Consider the following 22,377-nt stretch of genomic DNA (forward strand, 5'->3'; position numbering starts at 1 on the left):
GAGAGTCTGGGAGGGGGAGAGAGAAGGAGGGGGAAAGGTGCATTTTCCTCTCTGCTTAAGATTCAAGGAGTTTGAATCACAGTGATCTTCCAGGGTAACCCAGGGAGGGGAAGCCTGGGAGAGGCAATGGTGAGGGAAAGGGTTTACTTTCCTTGTGTTAAGATCCAGAGGGACTGGGTCTTGGGGATTCCCAGGCAAGGTTTTGGGGGGACCAGAGTGTACCAGGCACTGGAATTCCTGGTTGGTGGCAGCGCTACAAGTACTAAGCTGGTAATTGAGCTTAGAGGAATTCATGCTGGTACCCCATCTTTTGGATGCTAAGGTTCAGAGTGGGGAATTATACCATGACACCCCCCGACCCCATCTCCCCACAGCCCTGAGCCCAGCCCCTGTGAGCCAGGCACCCCCCAACCCCGAGCCCAGCTCCCCACACAGCCCAGGGCAACAGCAGCACCACCCCCAGGCAGCGACAGCCCATTGGCATCAACAATCACCATCACCCAGCAACAGCCCATCATGTAATTGCAAATGTTTACATACCATTAAAGCATTTTATGTTTTTAAATAATGCATTTAGTGTATTTTCAAATTATTACAAATTAATTTTTGAATGTATTTCACGAGTTATTTTTTACACTTCCAAATACATGTTACTATAGTATTGCAACGTATTTTTTTTTATGGAAGGGGCCCCTGAAATTGCTTTGCCCCAGGTCCCCTGAATCCTCTGGGCGGCCCTGTAATTGTCAGTCTGGGAGTTTATCCAACAGGCAACTTTCCACTAAGGCAGCTATTAAAAATCAACTTCCAGAGGCCTTTCTTAATCCAGACTGAGAGGCCAGTGGCCATGTGAGGAAATTGCCCCTTCCATCCTAGGCAGTACATGGCCCTTTCTAGGAAAGACCAAGTCCTGGAGGAAAAATGACTGTTGTGAAATAACATCCTGAGGAGATGCCTTTTTCAGTTGTTGGAGGAGTACCATATGGGGAAATGCTCCCTTTTCACCTGACCAGGAATTTGAACCCTGGACCGTCGGATTAAAAGTCTGATGCTCTACCAACTGAGCTAGCCAGGCTCATGGGAAAAAAAGGGCAAGTTTGATGCAGAAGAGAAACTAGTCAAGAAAAAGAGGGCAGAAAATTTGCTACTCTTGCTTCTTTAGCAGCCCTAGGCCCATCTTGCTTCTCCATGTGGCACCCAGAGACATTCTTCTTTTTTTAGTTAAATATCAGATCCAGGAGAAAACACAGTTATACAAAGCAAAATAAAATTGACCTGTCTCATGCAGTGCTACATTGACCTCTATTCAGACTGAGCCTAAGGGAGGGCCTTGCTTTGGGATCAAACATGCCCTCTTGTGCGAGTCACAACAGCTAGCAGGCAAGAGACAGGCTACCATGTCATTGAAGAGAGCAAGAGGAAGCTTTGGAAATCCCAGAATAATTAGCTGGCAATGAAAGGACCCCACAATTCTACAGGGGCTTGAACTTTGATTTCAGGATTCACAGCTCTGAATACCAGCCCAGAGAGTTTGACTTCTGGCATGAAAGACTCTGTGGGGACAATTTTTTCTCTCAGGGAATACCCAGTGGGAATATGCCTTTCTGGCCAGCCCTACATTTGCTCAAAAAATCAGCACACAGCACTTTGTTACAGGCCCAGAGGCCTTTCTTCCTCCAGACTGTAATGCCAGTGGACAGGTGAGGAAGTAGCACTTTCAGTCCCAAGCAGTAAAGAGCCCTTCCTAGGAAAGGCCAAGTTCTGAAAAGGAAAAACTGAAGTCAAAGAGAGTCCTCAAGAGATGCCTTCTGAAAATCTTGGGGAATTGTCCTTCTACCTGACCAGGGACTTGAACCCTGGACCCTCAGATTAAAAGTCTGATGCTCTACCAACTGAGCAAATTTGATGCTGAAAAGAAACTGCTCAGAAAATGAGGACAGAAAACAATACAGAAAACCTGATGCTTTCACTCTCTTAGCAGTCCTAGCCCCAGCCTGCTCCTCCATCCGGCCCCCTGAGGCCTTATTCTTTTTTTAGTTAAATAGCAAATCCAGGAGAAAACACAGTTATACAAAGCAAAACGAAATCACAAACAGAAATGTCATTGGAAATACAAAAATTAAAAAGGAAAACGCAATTCCCATCACTTTATCATGTCTGGGCCATTCCTGTATCGAGAGCACCTGCTAAGGGCCCTGTGTGCTTACGAGAAACCTGGAGAAACTCATACCACAGCCTGAACATGAAACTCAACTGCTCCCAGGTGCTGCAGTAAAACCCTTTCCCTGCTATGACGTTGCACTCCATAGGATTTTATTAAAATATGCTAATGAGTGTGAATATAATGTAACTGGAATATGCTTTATGCATGTAAGGTAGCATTACAAAGTTTATAATCGACTGTGTGTGTTCATCGTATGTGTATGAACCGATCATTCTTGTATCTGAAACTAGAAATATGAACAATAACTCTGAGGTCTTCTTGTAATGATGCAAAGTGTGGGCCACTAATAGTGGTTTGGACTCTTGATGGCTCCCATTAACCAGGACAATTGACTGTAGATGGCTCTGTCCTGCACCATCTGTGAGTCAGGCCAGGAAAAATGAAGGCTTGGGGTCTCACAGGACATGTGAGCATGTCACCTGGTACAGGAATCCATCTTAAACCTGGGGCTTTTCCCCAGGAGAGAGACAAAAAATTCCTGCCTTGTACCAAAGTTATATAAGGGGGTAGAACAGAAGAAAGGTGGCTGCAGTCATAAGAAATCCCCTAGCTACCACCTGAGCTGGAACAAGGATTACGCCAGGTGAAAAGATTGGGCCCAGACTAGAAATAAGCCTAGTCTGCAAAAGAAGCTTATTGGAAGATCTCTGAGGGTGAGATTTTATCTGTATTGAGTTTCATATTGTATTAGGTTTAGACTTGCATGTTTATGATATATTTTGCTCTATGGAGAATACAAACTCTATAGAGAAGGAAAAGTTAATGCCTTAGAAGATTCTGTGTGTGTGTGTGTTAGATGGATGCGAAGGTGTCTAAAAAACACTCTCCTGTAGTCTCTTTTCTCTGATTTCCTTTAGAAAATTTGAAGCAGGGAGCAAAAACCATTGTCTTCTGAGAGGTTTGAACTCAAAGCCTTCAGATTATGAGACTGAGACACTACCAGCTGTGCTAAGAAGGCTTGGAAAAGATTTAGACTCAATGCATATAGAATCCTTCTGCAGCCGTGACCGAGCCAGGAGTGCACTGGAAGAAGCATGGGGATATGGTGCCCAGACACCTTTCCTGGCAGCTAATAGATCAATTTTCCCTGACAGTGAACAATCTACTGGAATTCATAGCAGCAGAGGGTGGATATTTCCAAGCTGAGCATCAGCTTCCACATTTCAGAACTTATTCTCCTTTTCCTAGTAGGGTACTTTCCATGTGAATTGGGCAATACAAGTTGGGGAAGCTACAGGGGTAATAGAAACCAGTATTTAAGGTAAGGTTTGAACTCATAAGCCCAGCAGTAGCCCCTTTTGCACTAACCAGTAGCACCACTGCAGTTGCTTCTTAGGCAAAGCTGGGAAGCAGGCAATTATCAGTCTCTGTGGTTCACACCTTTGCCTGGTAATTGCAAGGCTGCTGGTTCATACCTAACTAAAGATGCGACTTTTCAGCCATGAGACTCCAGGATATTTTAACAGGAAGAAAATCTCCTCATTTCTGGTTTAGCCCCATTTTACCCCTTCTGCCTGTCTTCTCCCCCACACGATCTCTTTCCTTCCCCATTGGGGCCATACAGAGAGGAGCCCCAGTCACTGAGAAGTTCCCTTTTCTCCTTCACAGAGGGCTTTAACGCCCCTTATCTCACTCAGGCTCACAACCACCCAGAGTTCAAGAACTGTCCCTGTTCCCATTGGACAGATGAGGGGAGCCTGAGGTCCAGAGAAGGGAAGTGACTTACCCAAGGGCCTACAAAGCAAAGCGGTGGCAGAGCCATAAAGAAAAGCCACCAGTTCCAACTCCTGTTCTAATGGACAACAAACCCTCCAGAGGCAGGGATAGAGCCCAGAAATCGAGATGGTGGGGAAATGTCATTCCAACTGTTTCTGTCAGAAAATCCCATTCAGACTAAACCAGTTTGTTTCTCGAAATCATAACAAGTGGGATAAAAGTTCTTTGCTAAAATATTTTGTTGCAAAACAAAAGCATCTCCTGTCTGTCACAGTGTGTTAAATTGTCTTGTCGCACACAAGAGGAGACACTTAGATCTCAAACATTAGATAAGATGCTTCAGTCTGAGCTAAGTCATTGCTGCTCTTAACAATTTCAAAATAAAAACATACAAATCAAATAGACTATTTCAGCTATTCTATTATGTGTTAATCTGCTCTGAGTAAACGTGATAGGACACCTCATACTATGCCCTACTCCGAGTGACACTCTCAAATGGATCCCCATCCTCCGCCCACTGTGAGGTAGGTAGGAGCAGATCATTATTATCTCTACTTGAAAAAGGGAGAAGGTAAGGCTGAAAAAGGAGAATGGACTTGTCTTATGTCACACAGCAAGTCAGTGGCAGAGTTGGGAATTGGACCCAAGAGCCCTGATTTTCAAACTAACCATCGGAACTTGAATTTCAGACATTGAATGACCTGAATAAAGTGCTCTCAGATGAGCTCCAGACCAACAACAGTGCACAGTAATTATTCAGCAAGTATTTGAGGAGAACTGCAATGAACTGCTCAGAATCATGAACTGCTCAGAGACAATTAATGCAGAGAAGCAGCAAAATTTGTCAAACATAGAACTGGTTCTGACTTATTTCCTTGATCTTAAAAGAGAACAACAAGGACCTGAGTCTCCTCCCTGCCAATCAGGGTAGAGCCTGAGGAGGGAAGGCTGAGGGTTCTCACCAGAGAGCACAAAGGATGGGCCAGGTCACCAGTGGGGATCACTGTCAGAGCACTATTTCAGCCCCACAGTTTTGGATGGACCACCCACAGTGGGAGCTGCAGAGCACTCCCCTGTAACACACACACACACACACACACACACACACACACACAGACACCCTGGTGTTGGGAGGGGAACAGGAGAAAGGACAAAAGAAGCAAGAGACAAAGAGAAAGGAGGGAGGGATGGATGGAGGGAAAGGTGAAACAAAAAGGACAAACCCTAATGTCCCCAGTGATTCGAAGGGACAAAATCCCAGGCGTGGAATAAAATTCTGCCTCCTTAAGCTCGTGTTTTCAATGCCTAGAATTCAACTCTCACCAGATGGATCAGACTGAACAGGTTTCAGACCTCCAGGAGGCTCTTGCCTTCTAAACAGGGATGGCTGTTTTCTAGTAAAATCACTACAAGGGAAGGAGAAAACTCGAAAGAGGTTCCTCCTGGCACTCACATCCGTGAACCCGAATACTCTGTCAGTCCTCAAGGAGACCTGGAGAAAGAGACTTGCTGAAGCAAAGCCACAGGGGTCTCTGAGGTTTCCCTGGCCCCTCGCCTCTGTCCTGCCTGGATGATGTCAGCATCTCTCTGTGAGGTCACCACCTCCCCACCACCTTTGACCGATAGTCTGAGGTGCTGAAAAAGGCCTTTGTGATGTCACTGCCACACCCCTCCCTTGCTGTGTTAATGTCCTGCCCCTGGCCAGGCTCTTTGCAGGTTTAAGCTACTCCCTGTGGATCACCCCACTCAAGGAGCGTTCGTTCTAGGAAGCAAGCCGGCTAGACAGGAAAATATCAGACGCTGCTGCCAATGCTACACTCAGTTTTTCAGAAATTAGTCGACTTTATGGCCAGAAGAGACCATTAGAGCTTCTAATCTGACCCCCTGCATATTGCAGGCCTCCTGTATGACAAAAGAGCTACTTTGGAGGCAAACACATTCCAGAAAGGCATCTAGTCTTCATTAAATGACATCAGGAGATGGCAAATCCACCACTTTCCTTGGTAGCCTGTTCCTGTGGTGAATCATCCTCGCTGTTGAATATTTGTGCCTTAGTTGTAATATGAATTTGTCTCTTTTTACCTTCCAGCCGTTGGGTCTTGTTATGCCTTTCTCTGCTCAATTAAAAAGCCCTCTAACACCCAATATTTTCTCTCCATTAAGGCCCTTCAACACTTCAGTGAAGTCACCTTTCAATCTTCTTTTGATAAGCTAAACAGACTGAGCTCTTTCAATAGCTTACTAGAAGGCATTTTTCTCCAGCCCTCAGAACATTTGGTGGCTTTTTGCTGCCCCAGCTCCAATTTCACATCATCTTTTTCAACCGAGGACACCAGAACTGGAGGCAGCATTCCAATATCAGTCTCACTGATACCATGTCACCTCCTGTGACATTAATGACTTAATCTGTAACTGTATAGATCACCATTGCGACCACTGTTCTATATTTGCAGCCAATATTATAGAAAAGTTGCCACGTAAGGGGTCTGTGAAGAGGTTCTGATTGACTGATTATAATGATGCTATCTCTAGATGTGTATCATTTTTGTAGTTGACGTTATGAATATTGGTTCTATGCTGTCCATATTTCAAACTCGTGCTCTGCTTCTGGGGAACACTCAAGACAAGTTGGTGTCAGTTCTGCCTAGCCTGCTTGATGGCCCACTAAGGACCATCAGTTATACAATCGACCCATTCAGAGAAGGCAGATACACCTTGTGACTCATCAAGGTATGCAGGGACCTGCCTGTGGACAGAACTCAAAGGTTTTTCTATGCCACGTGCTGGATAGAGTGTCCTTGGGACAAAGAAAGCAAAGACCACGTGGCAAGAGACTATAAAAGGCTGATGCCTCATCTCCATCTTGTCTTCAGTCCTGCTTCATACCTCTGGAGGGACTTTGCTACAAACAAGTTCAGCTCTGTACAAAGGACTGAATGCCCCATCCCAGTTGTGGATGGACTCCAGAGACTTGATTTGAACCTGCAGTTTATTCCATAGCTGCTACAGGCCTGAACCAAGAGCTTTGCCATTACTTCATGTGAAGGATTAAAAATCTATTTGCTCTTTATGTAGCAACCTGGTGCATGGATTGTGCCAGCTCTTTTCCAGACTCAAAGTCCAGAGTATGGTCAAGGACCAGAGGCCTAGCAAATAGTGATAAGCTAAGAGAAAGCTGGGGTAAACAGAAAGCCTTGCTTGCTAAGATAGGCCTGGTCAGCAAATTGCCAGGTGTTGGAGCTAAGAACTAAAGAATTGTGTCTTATTCAGAGATGCAGATTGAACAAAGAATCCCTGTTCCTATTGTGTTTGTTTCTTCTGTAGGGAGACGTTCTTCCCAGAGATCCAGTCTTGAGTTTATGAAAAGTTGTCACATGTCAGTATAAGATATGTCATCCTTCCACGTCCCTTCCCAGGGACCAATGCCTGCCTTTAGACACACAGAAAATCTTTATTGCCATATACTTTCACTGTTTCTTTGCTTTAACCCCTAGGAATGTACCTGTTGGACAATCAAAGGAGTTGCTCCATTCCTATGGACCCCAAATCAGAATTCAACATAGATATTTTATACTAACAACATTTTATCAAAGTATTAATGAAATGTTAACTTGCTAACTCGAGACCATGGGTGGAGACATTATGTAATCTGTTAACTATTGGCTAATGTGCTTATCTTGTCTTGCTGCAAAACCTATCCCGGGGTGTGGAACTGCCTACCCCGTCACTTTCCCCTGCTTGTGAAAAATCTATATATTCTATTGTAATTAATTAATTAACAATGTCTCTGAGCCTAATAAGCAAGGTGACACTCCGCCAGCACTGTGTGTAATAAACTCCTATTTTTGACCTCTACATGGTGTAGATTTCTGTCTTTCTCGGACACCTGCTGAATAAAGAGAAGATTCAGGATCCAGCCTGGCTGAATGTGTGTCCTCTCCTCACAGCTTGGTGATCTTTTGAGGAAATGGAGAAGACTGCCTTTGCCTAGCTGTACATTGCTTGCAAAAGAAACAGGTCTTTTTGGTGACAAGTGTTGAAAGGAGGCACTAGACAAATGTGGAGACAGGAAAAATGTCCCCCAACTGGACTGGCATCTGTGGATGCTGAAGTCACAACACAGAACACTAAACACTATTTGAGAACGGCTGGTGTCAGAAGAGTCTCTAACAAGGCCTCTTCCCCCCAGCAGGGGCCTCTCTGTGCACAGAACTCCTGGTAGCGTGATGGCTGCAGGCAGTGGAGAACTCTATTTTGGCATCTCTTTGCCTGTTTTGTGGTCAGCATCTGCAGTGGCTGTTAAAAGGTCTCTAGATAGTGATCTTTGGGAAGAGCTGGCTGAAGAGCCTTCCTACTAACCAGGAGAGCCTGGCTTGGCCTGCCAGTTCTTCCTTGCTGAACCTAGTGTGTCTGTTGGCTCCTTTTTTGTATCTCTTTTCAAAAAAAGAAAAGACCTGTCAGCAGAATCCTTCTAAGTGCTTGTTCAAGACAGAGAGAGCCTTCCTTGCGGCTAAGTCTTTGTGCCATGGGGCATGCCTCATTGCTGTGGTGCCTCTTGCTGGCCATCCTGGTAATAAGTTCTGGTTCACCGGTGCGCCTTCATCTAGTGGCATCTGGCTGCATCTGTTTTATCATTAGGACCCATGGCGCTCTCAGGACTTCAGTGTCCTCTTATGGACACAGCCCTCTGGCTGTGCCCCACTCAGTTCTCTCCCCGATTCCCGGGGGCAGCTGTTCTCTACCCGGACACTTGCCTCAGTCGCTGGCTGCAGTTCAGGGTGTAGCCACCCGTGTCAGCCACTACGGAGGCAAAAGTCGTGAACGTCCAACCCTGCATCTGTTTCCCTGGACCACTTCCCCACAGCGCCAGCACCTTCCTCCGCCTTTGTATTAGGGCCTCAGTCTGGCAGAATTCGGCCAGAAGGTCACTCATGCTCCCCTTACCCACCCAGCACTACTCTGATCATGGTGCCCGCCCACCCTTCCCCAGCCCCAGCCCCAGCCCCAGCCCCAGCCCCAGCCAAACCTCCCTCCTCAAACTCCAAGCAGTGACTAACTCTTGCTGTGCTGAGCAGCCCTTTATATATGGGCTGCTCCAGCAAGCCTTCTCCTGATTGGCTCTCCCAATAAGCCCTTTCCTGATAGGCCGGGTTCTGCGCAGCCTCTGCAAGGCTGCCTTAATCTTTCTCCTGCTTGGTTGGGGGCAGACACCTCCCCACACTTTGAAAATGGCAAATGAGAAGTTTAGAGCTGGTGGAAAGGTTACCATGACTGAGAATTGAGCCGAGGTTGCTGCGACTGAAACACAGATCACTAACCGCTATATGATCACAGTGGCTGGTGGGAGAAGCACATGTTAAAGCCCTCTGTCATCTCAGCTGTGGCTTTCTGTGCACGGAGAGCCAGACACCTCAAGGTCTGCAGGTCTTGAGGGAAATGTGGAATGTCTGTACTTTAGAATTTGCAGGTGTTGTCCTGGGCCATCAAATGGAACAGTTGCAAACACTTTCTTGAGGCAGGCACCATGGCTTAGCTGGCTAAAGCACCTGCCTCCTAAATAGGAGATCCTGGGTTCAACTCCCAGTGTTGCCTTCGTGTATGGCTTTTGTCTCCTCTGCTCACATTTTCCTGTGTCTTCCTAGGAAACAGAAGAGACCTCCCTTGGTAGCCAAGTCATTGCTTGCTAAGGAAAAGGCTTTTTTGTAGAGAAGCATTGGAAAGAATCAAATCACAAGCCTGGAGTTGATGAAAAGGCTGCTGTGACTGGCATTAGCATGGTGGTTGCTTTGACTGCAATAGCTGCAACGTGAGAGTCTGCGCCACATGTCCTTGTGATTCACTGGGGATGTCCACACGCAGATGTCATGTCACCTTCCTTTAGATAGTCACTGATAAAAAATGGAGCAGTTGGGAGAAAAGTCCCAGAGAGTGGCACCGTGGCTAAGCTGGCTGACTCACCTGCCAGGTAAAGTGGAGGTTAGAGATGCAGCACCCAGTGGTGCCTTGCCAAATGTGTCTGCTCTTCCCATCTTTTGGTCAATCTTCTGAGGAAACAGAGAAGACTGCCTCTGCCTTGCAATGCAAATACTTCCAAAAGAAACCAGTCGTTTTTTCTGAGCAGTGTTGGAAGGAGGCACCTAAGAAATGTGGAGACAAGGAAAAGGTCATCGTAACTCAACTTGCATCCATGGCTCTTGGGGCCACAACGCAGAGCACTAAGCACTGTATGACCACAGCAAAATCTAAACTTTACACCTTATTACACTAGGCAGTAGTTAGGTCAAGCATTTTTCTCACCCCACTGGATGTTACCCTCCTTAATACATAGAATTCCCCCCTTCATTTTCTCAGGATTCCTGCTGCTTCCAACATAGGTGGGGGAGGACAAAGGCAAAAACATGATGCCACAGTCTCCTATTTTATATCCTTAGTTCAAGTGTCTAGAAGACACTTGCCCAGACGTGTCCGGGTGGGCTCTGCTGAGTCACTAGGTTGGGGAATCCTCCTGGTGTGGTCTTGTGCAACTGACTCATAGACTTGAGCAGTCCCCACAGTGTTGTGTTTGGGCATCTGTCATTGAATTGGAAATCCCTTAATTACAATTCCTCTGCTGATTCATGGTTGTTGAACTCCCTCCTTGGCAGGGGTCACTAGCAAAATTATAGCATATTTCAGTAACAACCATACAGCAAAATGCATAACTTCATACACCCTCATGCTATACATATTTGGACAGAGTAACCGATTTCAGCAGATCATGACTTTTCATGTGATAACTGACATGGAATTGTTTGTATGACATATCACAGTCATATATGAATGATGAATATGTGAGCTACAGGGGGCTATTTTGAGGTACATCATGTCACAAAAGCCTCCAGAGACTGGTCTTTGGGAAGAGCTGGCTGAAGAGCCTTCTGAGTAACTGAGAGATCCTGGCTTGGCCAGCCAGTTTGTGCTTGTGAATTAAACTTGTCCGCTGGGCTCCCTTTTTTGTGTCTCTTTCACATAAACAGAGCAGAAGTTCTTGGCCAATCCTTGACAGTGCTTGTTCAAGACACAGAGAGCCTCTGTGCTGGGGCAGGGGTAAGGGTGCAGGAGGTGGTCGGAGGGGGGGTGCTTACCTCGGGCAGCACAGCTCCCAAAGTGACCGGCAGTCGGGATTTCCCCCAACAGTGCCCCACAGGGGCCCAGGGTCAGCTCCAGCACAGGCCACACAGGAAGGCTTAATGCTCGAGCTACAGCACATGCTGGGCAGGCTTGAGGCCAGGGTCCCCATGGCAGGAGAGAAGAAGAAGACTCGGCCCCTGGAGGGGCAGGATGGGCTTCCTGGATCCCATTTGCTCACAGCCAGGGCCCTGCCCCCACTCCCAAGTCGTCCATGGCACCCCCAGGTCAGGCAGAATGGAGCAGCAGTTTTCACTGCACCAAGTCCACTTATGGCTTACAGGCAACACCCAGAGCCACCACAGCCCACCATCTTGGCCAGAAAGGAGCCTACTCAGCCTCGTCATTGCTTATTTTCCTTCCCCCCAGAACCCCGCTTCTCCTGGGCTGCAAGGAGCCATCCCTGGGATGCCAACAGCCAGCCACAGGGGTCTATCTCCCAGCAGCCAACCGCACCTCCATGGTTTGGCCCTCAGAAGGGCAGGTGGGGGTTTCCTGGATCCCAGTTGCTCACAGCCAGCCCAGCCTCCACCTCTAAAACCATCAGTCATGCCCCCAGGTTGGCCATAAAGGAGCAGCCATTCTCCACTTGGACTCAGCTTTGCTTGTTTTCCTTTGACCCAGAACCCCCCTTCTTCTCCTGGGCTGCAGGTAGCCATCCCTGGGAAGCCAAGAGGCAGGCACAGGATTCTGCCTGCCAGCAGCCAACCACACCTCCCCAGGCTTTGCAGAATGAATGGTGGTGCTCTACTAACCCCACTTAGCCACAATGATGTGCTTAGTTTCTGCCCTGCCTTTCTCAGCTTGACTTTCCTCTTTTGCCCCATTCCTGCCTCACTTCCTCCTTTTGGAAGTCACGCAAAGAAGGCCAGCAGGAAGAGCCGGCGTCCACCTGCCAATCTCCAAGGGCAGAGGAGGCCAAGCCACAAGTCTCTGAAAGGTAACATGCCTAACTCCTCTAGGTTCTCCAGCCTGACACCAAGGTGCTTTCTCCACTGCTGTCAGCACCTTCTGTCATGCAGGGGTTGGAGTTATCCCAGGGACAGGCCAGTGGCAGAAGGAGGAGCACCTTCCTGAACAGCAAGGGGATCTGGGAAAAGGAAACCAGCATGTTTCTGCCTGGATTTGAATCAGGGACCTTTTGCGTGTTAGGCAAATGTGATAACCATTACACTACAAAAACTCCATCTGCTTGGCTGTTGCTCACCCTGCCACAGACCGATGGACAAACCTAGAGAAAGTGGTGGCAGCCCTTCAATAGGTCAGCTGGCAGAGCAGAGGACTGGAGCCGGCACTCAGAAAGTCGTCCTTACCTCGCCCGTGTGACTCCAGCTTGAGGGAGATCTTCTTTTTCTTCTCCTTGCTGACAAAGAGCAAGAGAAGAATGAAAGGTCAGGTGGGCCAACTCGGTGCAGAAGCCCATGCTGTCTTTTCCTGCTGCATAGCCTGAAATGAGGGACTCGTGGCAGTTAAAGGAACTGCTGCACCTTTCAGAAAACATCCCACCTGTGCACAAAGCTGGATAGAATAGCCTGCTAGTCTAGCACGCTCCCAACTGAACTACTTCAGCAGCTGCTAGGTTTCTTTTTGGCTCATTAAACCACATCTTCAGTCACTGATGGCCAATGAGAGAGCGACATCGCTTGCTATTTTAGCACTTGAAAATGCCATTGGCCAATCTTTGGATCTCTTTAATGCTGCGCTTCAGTTCATGGGGGAAAGGTGAGAGAAGCCACCTTTCAACTAAAGGCCTGGGGTTAACATCCTAACGCTGTCTCCTACTGTAACACTATTTAATCCTGGCCAGCCCTGTGCTGGTGACAGTTCCATTTCTAGATGTTAGTACGTTTCAGTTACCGTTAAAATTAAAAAGTTTCTATATGCTTAAAGAAAATGCATTTGTTTTATTTGCTTATATATGGCATGAATAAATACAGGTTTACAGAACCTAGCCTGCAAATTTAGCATCTTATATGACAGAGAAAATCATGCATCGAAATTGTACATCAAAATCATGTACTGAGCTACAAATGCAATGAAAAATAAGATACTTAAAATTTTAACATATGGGGGGGGGGCACCGAAGACACGTCTTGCCTAGGGTGCCACTTGGTCTAGGTCAGACCCTGCCAGGGAGAACAGGAATTAGTGTCACATGCCTATTTTCAGGCTGTAATCTGTGGGCACCCTGCTCTGCGGGAGGGATCGTGGTAGCCCAGACTCAGGGCTGGAATAGGCCCTGATTGAGGGGGTGGCTGCATGGTTTACAGCGCTCTGATGTCTTAGACAATGTGTCTCTCCCAAAGCCTCAGATCTGCGTTCCCAGAAGGCTCCTGCGCTGCCTCTGCTCCTTTCACCTTCTACAGCAAGGAGCAGCAGCAAGGGTCAGGCATGAGCCATAGGCACTAGGTGGGAGGCAGAGGCTTCAGGAGCCCAGAGTGTTTGCCAGTCTGGGCATTTTGGCTGAGACCTCAGGGACACATTGTGAGGCAGAATCCCAGGCATCTGTATGAAAGGAGCATAGGGACTTAAGAGCAGCCAGACTGGGTCAGACTGGGTCCATTTTGCCCAGTGTCCTGTCTTCCCATAGCGGCCAAAGCCAGGTGCCCCAGAGGGAATGAACAGAACAGGTAATCATCAAGTGATCTATCCCCTGTCACCCGCTCCCAGCAAACAGAGACTAGGGACACCTTCCCTGCTTTTTGCCGGCCGCTGCACATTGAGTGGATGTTTGCAGAGAACTATCCACAGTGACTCCAAGATCTCTCACTTGAGTTGCAATAGCTATTTTACATCCCATCATTTTATATGTAGAGTTGAGATTGTGTTTGCCAATGTGCATCACCTTGCATTTATCAACATTGAATTTCATCTGCCATTTTGTTGCCCTTTCACCCAGTTTTGTGAAATCTCTTTTTAGCTCCTCACAGGCTGCTTCGCACTTAACTATCCTCTGTAGTTTGGGATCATCTGCAAAATTTGTCACCTCGCTGTTTAGCAGATCGTTTATCAATATGTTGAATAGTCCCAGTACAGACACCACTAGTTACCTGTTTGCATCCTGAAAACTGACCATTTAGTCCTACCCTTTGTTTCCTAGCTTTTAACCAGTTATTGATCCAGGTGAGGTCCTTCTAGAGGTGAAAGTAAGCCGGTCCGGTCCGGTATGGGGTACCGGCAAGAGCGGGTACGCTGTGCTAGCCCGGCCCAGCTTCCCCAAGCTGGTGATTTAAAGGACCCAGGGCTCCCTGCAGAGGCCAGAGCCCCGGGCCCTTTAAATCGCTGCCTGATCCCCCCTGCCGGAGCCCTGGGGAGCAAATCACTGCCGTGGAACGCTGCTCTCTCCCGCGCCACGAACACAGAGCAGGGGCGACGGGAGCTTCCTTACAGTGTGTGGGGGGGCACTGTTGTCTGAACTGTGGTGCTCCCATGACACCCCTTCCCCAGGGACCCACATTCACACCACCCCTCCCCCGAGGCCACACCCACAGAACGCCTTTTCCCCCCAAGACTCCAGCCTTCCCCCCACTCCATCATTTGTCCTAACAGCCAGTAAAGAGTGGTGGGGCCATGGCCCTCTAACCCCCTGTTCCAGCACCCCTGACACAGAGCTAAGCAGGCAGCAGTGTGTGTGTGTCACAGAGGCTGCTGTGCTGAGCTGAGCCAGTGAGGGAAACAGTGGCTGATGTTGGGGCTGTCCCCTTCCCCCTGCCTCAGGACTGGTTGCTTGCAGCAGCTGTCTGAACTTAGAGACAGTGTGCCCACACAATCCCTCTCCCCACACACACAAACACACTCTCTACCCCACCAGGCACATTGCAGTTGAAAAGCAGCTGGCAATCTAGTAGGATTCCCATGGAACAATGGGATAGAGAAACCTGCATCATGTGATGCTGTACCAGCCCATGAGGCTTTGCAAACCCTTCCCAAAGCACCCGCAGCCAGTTGCACAGCTACCCACAATGCACTGCTCTCTACAATGCACTGCTCTCTGTGGCCATCCAAGAGTCTAGCCTGGATGTGCTCTGGTGACACAAGGGGCATAGTGTGGACATGCAACAGCTGTTTAATTGAAACACTTTAAAGCCACATTACCCAATAGTGTAGATATAGCTTGAGAGTGAGACAAGACCCAGCTTTGTTGAAACTGAAGAACCACAACTTCCTCCGTAGTTGGCAGGATTTGAACCTGTTCAGGGAGACCCCAATGGATTTCTAGCCCATCACCTTAACCGCTCAGCCACAACTACTTGCTTGAGATGTGTCTCTCACTACACTCCAGTTCTGTTCTCACTGAGTGATCAATTCCAATTGTTCCCTCAGACCAGCTTCCACAACACACACACTGCTGTGCCATTGTGTAAGTGTGTCCCTGGCTGAACTGCAAGAATTCCTGGGCATGGCCCAACATCTAAACAAGTACTTTGCCTCAGTTTTTAATAAGACTAGTGAGGAGTCTAGCGATGATGGAGGGATGATAAATGGGAATGTGGATATGGAAGTGGATATTACCGCAACTGAGGTAGAGGCCGTACGTGAACAGCTCAATGGGACAAAGTCGGAGGGCCCGGACAATCTCCATCCGAGGATATTAAAGGAACTGGCGCGTGAAATTGCGAGCCCGTTAGCGAGAATTTTTAAGCAATCGATAAACTCGGGGGTTGTGCCGTATGACTGGAGGATTGCTAATGTAGTTCCTATTTTTAAGAAAGGGAATAAAAGTGATCCGGGTAATTATAGGCCTGTTAGCTTGACGTCTGTAGCATGTAAGGTCTTGGAAAAAATTTTAAGGGAGAAAGTAGTTAAGGACATAGAGGTCAATGGTAATTGGGACGAATTGCAACACGGATTTACTAAAGGTAGATCGTGTCAAACCAATCTGATCTCCTTCTTTGAGAAGGTGACGGATTACTTAGATAAAGGAAATGCGGTAGATATAATTTACTTCGATTTCAGTAAGGCGTTTGACACGGTTCCGCATGGTGAACTGTTAGTTAAATTGGAAAAGATGGGGATGAATATGAAAGTTGTAAGGTGGATAAGGAACTGGTTAAAGGGGAGACTCCAGCGGGTCGTATTGAAAGGTGAACTGTCAGACTGGAAGGAGGTCACTAGTGGAGTCCCTCAAGGATCGGTTTTGGGACCGATCTTATTTAACCTTTTTATTAATGACCTTGGCACAAAGAGCGGGAATGTGCTAATAAAGTTTGCGGATGACACCAAGCTGGGAGGTATTGCTAACACGGAGAAGGACAGGGATACTATTCAGGAAGATCTGAATCACCTTGTAAACTGGAGTAATAGAAATAGGATGAAATACAATAGTGAAAAGTGCAAGGTCATGCACTTAGGAATTAATAATAAGAATTTTAGATATACGTTGGGGGCGCATCAGTTGGAAGCGACAGAGGAGGAGAAGGACCTTGGGGTATTGGTTGATAGCAGGATGACTATGAGTCGCCAATGTGATACGGCTGTAAAAAAAGCAAATGCGATTTTGGGATGCATCAGGTGGGGTATTTCCAGCAAGGATAAGGAGGTGTTAGTACCGTTATATAAGGCGTTGGTGAGACCCCATCTGGAATACTGTGTGCAGTTCTGGTGTCCCATGTTCAAGAAGGATGAATTCAAACTGGAACAGGTTCAGAGACGGGCTACTAGGATGATCCGAGGAATGGAAAAATTGCCTTATGAAAGGAGACTCAAAGAGCTTGGCTTGTTTAGCCTGGCCAGAAGAAGGCTGCAGGGGGATATGCTTGCTCTATATAAATATATCAAGGGGGTTAACGTTAGGGAGGGAGAGGAATTATTTCAGTTTAGTACTAATGTAGGCACGAGGACGAATGGGTATAAACTGGATATTAGGAAGTTTAGACTTGAAATTAGACGAAGGTTTCTAACCATTAGGGGAGTGAAGTTCTGGAACAGCCTTCCGAGGGAAGTAGTGGGGGCAAAAGACTTTTCTGGCTTTAAGACAAAGCTTGATAAGTATATGGAGGGGATGTTATGATAGGATCGTTAATTTGGGCAATTGATCTTGGATTACCACCAGATAGGTCTGCTCAATGGTTTGCGGGGAGATGTTGGATGGGATGGGAACTGAGTTACTGCAGAGAATTCCTTCTTGGGTGCTGGCTGGTGAGTCTTGCCCACATGCTCAGGGTTTTGCTGATCGCCATATTTGGGGTCGGGAAGGAATTTTCCTCCAGGGCGGATTGGCAGGGGCCCTGGAGGTTTTTCGCCTTCCCCTGCAGCGTGGGGCATGGGTCGCTTGCTGGTGGATTCTCTGCAGCTTGAGGTCTTCAAACCAATTTTGAGGATTTCAATAACTCAGTCCTGGGTTAGGGGTTGTTATAAAATTGGATGGGTGGGGTTCGGTGGCCGGCCTTGTGCAGGAGGTCAGACTAGATGATCATATTGGTCCCTTCTGACCTATGAGTCTATGAGGAGAGTGTGTTTGTGGTCAATGATGTTCCTGTAGATTGTTGTCCATTTCCTGCCTTGATCATTCAGACAGTTCCTTTACCATCATATCCCCAGCACATCAGAGATTGCAATAGCAGGGGGCAGGTTTTCTCTGGGGCACTGAGCTTTGCCAGGGGGTTGGTGGTTCCTTTCCTTCCTCACCCTGGAGTAAACTCAGCTTTTTATTCCATCCTTGATGTTTCAAGGAATAACAAGAGATGACCAAGGAAAGAGGTGGACAGGGCGGGTCTCAGGTGAGGGGCAGAGAGGTGCAAGTGGTGGGCAGGGCCAGTCTTATGGGTGGGGCAAAGAGGTGTGGGTGGTGGACAGGGCAGGTCAGGGGAGGGGATAGAGAGGTGTGAGTGCTGGGCAAGATGGGTCTCAGGAGAGGCAGAGAGGTGTGAGTGCTGGGCAGGGTGAGTCTCAGGGGAAGGGCAGAGAGGTGGGGGCAGCAGGCAGACCTTGGGGGCGGGGGTGGAGAGACACAAGGAGGCCTTCTGGGAGGAGAGGAGCAAGCAAAAGGTGGACCAGCAGGCCTCAGCCAAAGAGAAAGAGCAGGAGTGGGAAGTGGCCAAATGGGAGTGAGAGCAGAGCACAGGTGGGGCTTCAGAGGGAGGAGAATGAGTCAAGGGGGTGGAGTGGACAGAACTGCCCAGAGGATTCAGGGGGCCTGAGGCAAAACAATTTTGGGTGCCCCTTCCATAAAAAAAAGTTGCAATACTATAGAATACTATATTCTCATGGGATCCCTGCAGGGCCTGTGGTAAATTGCCCCACTTGCCCCCCCCTCTGGGTGACCGTGCCCTCATCCTCTCCTCGTAAGTCCACTGACCCCTAATCATTTTTGTTGCCCTCCCCTAGACTCTCTCCAATTTGTTTCTGTAGTGGGAGGGCAAAAACTGGACACAATGCTCCAGATGTGGCCTCACCAGTGCTGAAGAGAGGGGAATAATCACTTCTCTCGATCTGCTGGAAATGCTCCTACTAATCCAGCCCAATACGACCAGTTACCCATATTGAATGCAGACCCAGCAATATTTGATAAATTGGTTACTGTCCATTCAGGAGGTTCTTTCCTACCTATTCATAAAGAATGAAGATGCTCTAAGCAGAGGGGAGAGAGCTGTCCCGTCCGTGTAGTTAATCCATCTCCCCGAGAGGTGGTAGCTATGTCACTGGGGGAAGCTATGTGGGTGGGTGTGCAAGCTGTGGTGTCTCCATATATCTATAAGTTTAATCAAACCCCATTTTTAAAAGCACTGTGGTCTGGGAAGAGTACAGGAGATCTCTGAGGCAGGGCCTGTCCTTCAAAATCTTTAAGATCACCGATTTACCTCCACAGCAGCCATGGGGGTGTAACTCAGTAGTAGAGTATTTGACTGAAAATCAAAGGGGTCTTGGTTCAAGTCCCTTTGCCACCTTACAAACTTCTTCCTTCAACAAAAATAATTTCATTTCCATTATGTTGAGGAGTTCCACTGAATAGGGATCCCTGAAATGAATGGAAACACTCAATATTTTCCTGTGCAAATGCATGAAAACCTAGCAAACATGTGACTCCACTGAAATCAGTTCCAATCCTCTAAAGGATTAAAGAATCCTTACTGAGGTTGCAGGAAAAAACCATCCCAATGTGTAGAAAGAATAGTATATATGGCAGGTGACCAGCTTGGCTTAACAGTGAAATCCTTGCTGATCTTAAACGCAAAAAAGAAGCTTCCAAGAAGTGGAAGATTGGACAAATGACCAGGGAGGAGTATAAAAATATTGCTCAGGCATCCAGGAGTGAAATCAGGAAGGCCAAATCACACTCGGAGTTGCAGCTAGCAAGAGATGTTAAGAGTAACAAGAAGGCTTTCTTCAGGTATGTTAGTAACATGAAGAAAGTCAAGGAAAGTGTGGGCCCCTTACTGAATGAGGGAGGTAACTTAGTGGACAGAGGATGTGGAAAAAGCTAATGTACTCAATGCTTTTTTTGCCTCTGTCTTCACAAACAAGGTCAGCTCCCAGACTGCTGCACTGGGCAGCACAGCATGGGGAGAAGGTGACCAGCCCTCTGTGGAGAAAGAAGTGGTTCGGGACTATTTAGAAAAACTGGAGACGAGCACATGTCCATGGGGCCGGATGCGCTGCATCCGAGGGTGCTAAAGGAGTTGGCGGATGTGATTGCAGAGCCATTGGCCATTATCTTTGAAAACTCATGGTGATCAGGGGTGGTCCCGGATGACTGGAAAAAGGCTACTGTAGTGCCCATCTATAAAAAGGGAAGAAGGAGGATCCAGGGAACTACAGACCAGTCAGTCTCACCTCAGTCCCTGGAAAAATCATGGAGCAGGTCCTCAAGGAATCAATTCTGAAGCACTTAGGGGAGAGGAAAGTGATCAGGAACAGTCAGCATGGATTCACCAAGGGCAAGTCATGCCTGACTAACCCTAATTACCTTCTATGAGGAGATAACTGGCTCTGTGGATGAGGGGAAAGCAGTGCATGTGTTATTCCTTGACTTTAGCAAAGCTTTTGATATGGTCTCCCATAGTATTCTTGCCAGCAAGTTAAAGAAGTGTGGGCTGGATGAATGGACTGTAAGGTGGATAGAAAGCTGGCTAGATCGTCAGGCTCAATGGGTAGTGATCAACGGCTCCATGTCTAGTTGGCAGCCGGTTTCAAGCGCAGTGCCCCAAGGGTCGGTCCTGGGGCTGATTTTGTTCAATATCTTCATTGATGATCTGGAGGATGGTGTGGATTGCACCCTCAACAAGTTTGCAGATGACCCTAAACTGGGAGGAGTGGTAGATACACTGGAGGGTAGGGATAGGATACAGAGGGACCTAGACAAATTAGAGAACTGGGCCAAAAGAAACCTGATGAGGTTCAACAAGGACAAGTGCTGAGTCCTGCACTTAGGACGGAAGAATCCCATTCACTGTTACAGACTAGGGACCAAATGGCTAGGAAGGAGTTCTGCAGAAAAGGACCTAGGGGTTACACTAGACGAGAAGCTGGCTATGAGTCAACAGTGTGCCCTTGTTGCCAAGAAGGCTAACGGCATTCTGGGCTGTATAAGTAGGGGCATTGCCAGCAGATCGAGGGATGTGATCATTCCTCTCTATTCGGCATTGGTGAAGCCTCATCTGGTGTACTGTGTCCAGTTTGGGGCCCGACACTACAAGAAGGATGTGGAAAAATTGGAAACAGTCCAGCAGAGGGCAACAAAAATGATCAGGGGTCTGAAGCGCATGACTAATGAGGAAAGGCTAAGGGAACTGGGCTTGTTTAGTCTGAAGAAGAGAAGACTGAAGGGGGATTTGATAGCTGCTTTTAAGTACCTGAAAGGGGGTTCCAAAGAGGATGGACCTAGACTGTTCTCATTGGTAGCAGATGAGAGAACAAGGAGTAAGGGTCTCAAGTTGCAGTGGGGGAGGTTTAGGCTGGATATTAGGAAAAAACTTTTTCACTAGGAGGGTGGTGAAGCACTGGAATGGGATGGCTAGGGAGGTGGTGGAATCTCCTTCCTTAGAGGTTTTTAAGGGCAGGCTTGACAAAGCCCTGGCTGGGATGATTTAGTTGGGGATTGGTCCTGCTTTGAGCAGTGGATTGGACTAGATGACTTCCTGAGGTCCCTTCCAACCCTAATATTCTATGATTATATGATTAGATGCTCTAATGGTTTCTTCTGGCCATAAAGTCGACTAATTTCTGAAAAACGGAGCGTAGCATTGGGAGCAGCATCTGATGTTTTACTGTCTAGCCGGCTTGCTGCCTAGAACGAACACTCCTTGAGTGGGGTGATCCACAGGGAGTAGCTCAAACCTCCAAAGTGCCTGGCCTGGGGTAGGACATTAGCACAGCAAGGGAGGGGTGTGGCAGTGACATCACAAAGGCCTTTTGCAGGACCTCAGACTATTGGTCAAAGGTGGTGGGGAGGTGGTGACCTCACAGAGAGATGCTGACATCAGCCAGGCAGGACAGGGGCGAGGGGCCAGGGAAACCTCAGAGACCCCTGTGGCTTTGCGTCAGCAAGTCTCCTTCTCCAGGTCTCTCCTTGAGGACTGATAAAGTATTCGGGTTCACAGATGTGAGCACCAGGAGGAACCTCTTTCGAGTTTTCTCCTTCCCTTGTAGTGATTTTACTAGAAAACAGCCGTCCCTGTTTAGAAGGTAAGAGCCTCCTGGAGGTTTGAAACCTGTTCAGTCTGATCCATCTGGTGAGAGTTGAATTCTAGACATGGAAAACACGAGCTTAAGGAGGCAGAATTTTATTGCGCACCTGGGATTTTGTCCCTTAGAATCAGTGCGGACATAAGGGTTTGTCCTTTTTGTTTCAGCTTTTCCTCCATCCATCCTTCCCTCCTTTCTCTTCTTCTCTTGCTTCTTATCTCCTTTTTCCTATTCCCCTCTCAACACCAGGAGGTGTGCTTCTGTGTGTGTGTGTGTGTTGCGGGGGAGTGCTCTGCAGCTCCCACTGTGAGAGATCCACCCAAAAATGTGGGACTGAAATAGTGCTTGGGCAGTGATCCCCAGCAGTCACCTGGGCCATCTTTTGGGCTCTCTGGTAAGAATCCTCAGCCTCCCATCCTCAGTCTCTATCCTGATTGGCTGAGCAGGGGGTTATTGACAGGGAGGAGACTCAGGTCCATGTTGTTCTCTTTTAAGAACAAGGAAATAAGTCAGAACCAGTTCTATGTTTGACATATTTTGTGGCTTCTCTGCATTAATTGTCTCTGAGCAGTTGATGATTCTCTCTAACATTGCAGTTCTCCTCAAATACTTGCTGAATAATTACTGTGCACTGTTGTTGGTCTGGA

General features: G+C 47.7%; 2 non-coding genes across 2 annotated transcripts; both read right to left on the bottom strand.

Annotated features, from left to right (window-relative positions):
* Window positions 1–1,002: 1,002 nt before the first annotated feature.
* TRNAK-UUU (transfer RNA lysine (anticodon UUU)) lies at window positions 1,003–1,075 on the bottom strand. The gene has a single exon. It is a non-coding gene; the product is annotated as a tRNA-Lys (tRNA).
* A 14,200-nt stretch (window positions 1,076–15,275) lies between these two features.
* On the bottom strand, window positions 15,276–15,357 carry TRNAS-AGA (transfer RNA serine (anticodon AGA)). The gene has a single exon. It is a non-coding gene; the product is annotated as a tRNA-Ser (tRNA).
* Between the last annotated feature and the right edge of the window lie 7,020 nt (window positions 15,358–22,377).

This window comes from Gopherus flavomarginatus, chromosome 3, assembly GCF_025201925.1.
Source record: "Gopherus flavomarginatus isolate rGopFla2 chromosome 3, rGopFla2.mat.asm, whole genome shotgun sequence".
In the NCBI taxonomy this organism is placed as follows: domain Eukaryota; kingdom Metazoa; phylum Chordata; order Testudines; family Testudinidae; genus Gopherus; species Gopherus flavomarginatus.